Source organism: Sinocyclocheilus anshuiensis, unplaced genomic scaffold (genome assembly GCF_001515605.1).
Source record: "Sinocyclocheilus anshuiensis isolate Anshui unplaced genomic scaffold, SAMN03320099.WGS_v1.1 scaffold308, whole genome shotgun sequence".
Lineage (NCBI taxonomy): Eukaryota > Metazoa > Chordata > Actinopteri > Cypriniformes > Cyprinidae > Sinocyclocheilus > Sinocyclocheilus anshuiensis.
The window spans coordinates 637,560-640,873 of record NW_015558619.1 but is presented as its reverse complement, the minus strand read 5'-3'; the positions used below and the strand labels follow the sequence as shown (position 1 = coordinate 640,873).

The window sequence follows — 3,314 nt, the reverse complement described above, 5'->3', positions numbered from 1 at the left end:
TATAAATAATAAATTAAATATATTATAAATATATAAACCTTGGTTGTGTATTTAAAACACATGCGCTTTTTTAGTACTATTACATAAATCTCATTCTTGTTTCATGTATGACTGACAGATATGCATCACATTAAGTTAATTAGTTTCATGTCAAAACTGCGTAGTATTTATATGCAATTAAAATAAATCCTTATTATGGGATTATATATATCTTTTGAAATATTTTTTTTTTTTGAGTGTTTAATATAAGGTCAAGATATAATTATAATGCAAGTCAGTTTTAAAGGCACTCTCTGGTGTTATTTACAGAAGTATTTACACAGTTCTCTGCAATACTTGATTCTGATTGGTTAATTGTAGCATTTTGTCAAATATTTTATATTAATGAGGCACTAAAAAGTGTATTACTGACTATTGTCTAATTTCCACTAGGTGTGCTAGTTTCACATCTCTCATACATCACTCAGTCCCTTCCTTCTCACATAATAACAAATAATTGAAACTCAAATCAGCTTATTTATTTGATAAGCAGCTTTGTAATAATGTACAGTCAGCCGGTCAAAATGGCAAAACAAGCCCACTTCAGGGTTATACAAACCCTAGATTTTCACAAAATCATTATGTACTGACTATTAAAACAACTACTGTTGTTTTCCTATGAAACACAAAAGAAGAATTGTTAAACGTCATAAAAACACCATAAACATATGTCTGGAACATTACAATTCTGAAGCCATATGATATCTTTGTGCTACAAACAAACCAAAATTTTACATCCAGATTACAAATTGACACATTTATAGAGCTTGATAGACATGGTCACTATAAACTGTCACTGTATGTCATTGTATGGAGAATAATAATAATAAAAATCCCCAGTGATCAACATGAGGGTTGTTCAGTCAACTACAGAATTATTTTACAGTCAACTATTCCTTTCACTGCTCTGAATCTGGCTAATTGATTCATTTATTTACCCGTCTGCAGATGCTTCAGTAAATATATCAGACACAGCAGCCCAACGGGTTAACTGTTCAGCCCACTGGCACCACAGACCCTGGAGATACTTCTGAGTCACAGACTACAACACAACTAATCATAATTCAACAAATGGATGACACAAACAACACTGAGACAACCACTTCACAATCTACCTGGCTGCCCCAGACATCTAAACTGACAACGCCCGAACTGAAAATCTCTGTCGACTCTAGTGAAACATTTCCAGCAGAAGAAAACAGCAAAGCCACGGGTACAAGATTAAATAGATCCTTAGACTGCCATAACTGAAGACCAAAATTTACCTGCACAGTTTTTATAGCTGTGCTGGATTAGTCTATCAAATCTATTGATACCAAGGTAGATAGGAAGCAAAATATTAAGCTAGGTCTACGGCTGTCACAAATAAAGTGAAATTAATAAAAAGTGTCGATTATGGCATTATACAACAGGTTTGCACACATTGCATCTGATTTCTTTTTATGCACGTTTAGTAGCGTTGAGCTTTATAACATGCGTATAATATAATCACATGCGTTTCTGTTGAGCCTATGAACGCAATGACTAATCAGAGGCGCTTTGTCACCGCGGAGAACGCCGGAGTTGTTCAGTGTGCGCGGCGCTCACTGACTAAATTGTGAATCTGCATTCGAGAATTCTCTCATCATGATAAACAACAACATGTAGAAAAGGTTTTCCAGTGAATTTAACGGGAGTTTTATCAAAAGTTAACTCTCATTAGACGGAAGTCATGGACCGCGGCAGTGTTGGGGAAAGTTACTTTTAAAAGTAATTACAATATTGCGTTACTCCATAAAAAAGTAACTAATTACGTTACTTAGTTACTTTTTATGGAAAGTAATGCGTTATGTTACTTTTGCGTTACTTTTTCAATCTGGACAGGGCATGCTTGTTTGTTTTTAAAATAAAAAAGTTCTATTTTTGGCAAATATAAAAGCCTTTTCACACCAAAAGTGAAATGAATAAGCCTCAGGCTGAAGGGAAAGTAAATTTACGTCCGTACAGTAGAATGCAGAAGAAGAAATTTCAACACACTTCAGCAATAAACAAAGACACACAAATGTTTGTCTAGAGTAATTTGTGCTTATTAGTACGGTTGAACTGGATCATCGAAGGTCAGAAGCAAAGACATTGGTTAATAGAATGGGATTAAATACATAAAGGATATTTGTGTTGTTTAACATTTAATTATTGCAGGTTTGCGTCATATTCTGAGTTGCATTATTGCATTATATATTGCATTATTTTTATTCATTTTGAGGAATACTGAATGTTTTTTTTTTGTGAGTGAGATGAATTCATGCATATTCATATTTATTTTAGAACTACAGTAACATCTTCTGATTTCTCTCAACATGGGGACAGGAGAGCTGTCAATCAATAAATTGGGAAAAAAAGTAACTTGCGTTACTTATTTGAAAAAGTAACTCAGATATTCTCTTGTAAATTAAAAAGTAATGCCTTACTTTATTAGTTACTTGAAAAAAATAATCTGATTATGTAACTTGCGTTACTTGTAATACATTACCCCCAACACTGCGCGTCAGTGTTTACTCATTGTCTTTATAGCCTATAATTTATTACCAGTTTGAATAACCGTTTTGTTTTTCATGCTACTGAAATAACACATGTGAAGTCTTGATTTTCTAATTTGTAAAAAGAAATAAACAAATTCATAAACGGTTCTCAGCTTTTTCGACAATGATAATCATTATTAGTTAATGCCATGTCAGATACAGCTTCTGTTCCAAGTGTAAAGATGGCTTTTGTTGATGTTGAGAAAACATTGCCCCTTAATTTTTGCCCCCTATTGTAAACCTATATATTTGTTGATTTATACATTTATGTGGTTGGTTTGTCTCTGTCTTGTACAGATCTGGGAGACAGAGGAGGACAAGATGTGACAACAAATCCGGGGCTGGTTGCAGTGCTGTGTATTTTCTGCATTGTGGTGGCTGTAGTTGTTGTGGTTGTGATAGTGAAGGCTGTTCGCTCCAGGAGGCCACAGTTTGATAGGCTTGATGATGTACCAATGGTGAGTCTTAAATTTACAGTAATGGTTCTGCACTGTAATCATAATTATAGGCCAAGCACCAAAGTATTTGTTCTTCTGGCTGTGAGTTTTTGGCAACCCATAGAACTCATATATATATATATATATATATATATATATAAACTAGGGCTGCACGATTAATCGCATGCGATATTTAACGCGTATCTTGTCAGAAAGCCGGTTCTGTAATCAGCGGTAAATCTCCATCACCTGCGGGCTTTCACATTGAGCAGCATTAACT

The 3,314-nt window shown here is 34.2% G+C and overlaps 1 long non-coding RNA gene across 1 annotated transcript; it reads right to left on the bottom strand.

Annotated features, from left to right (window-relative positions):
• Positions 1-1,074: 1,074 nt before the first annotated feature.
• LOC107680488 (uncharacterized) lies at positions 1,075-1,641 on the bottom strand. The gene is made up of 3 exons (XR_001633154.1): positions 1,631-1,641; positions 1,394-1,395; positions 1,075-1,141 (listed from the first exon to the last, which is right to left on the bottom strand). It is a non-coding gene; the product is annotated as an uncharacterized LOC107680488 (long non-coding RNA).
• Positions 1,642-3,314: the final 1,673 nt, after the last annotated feature.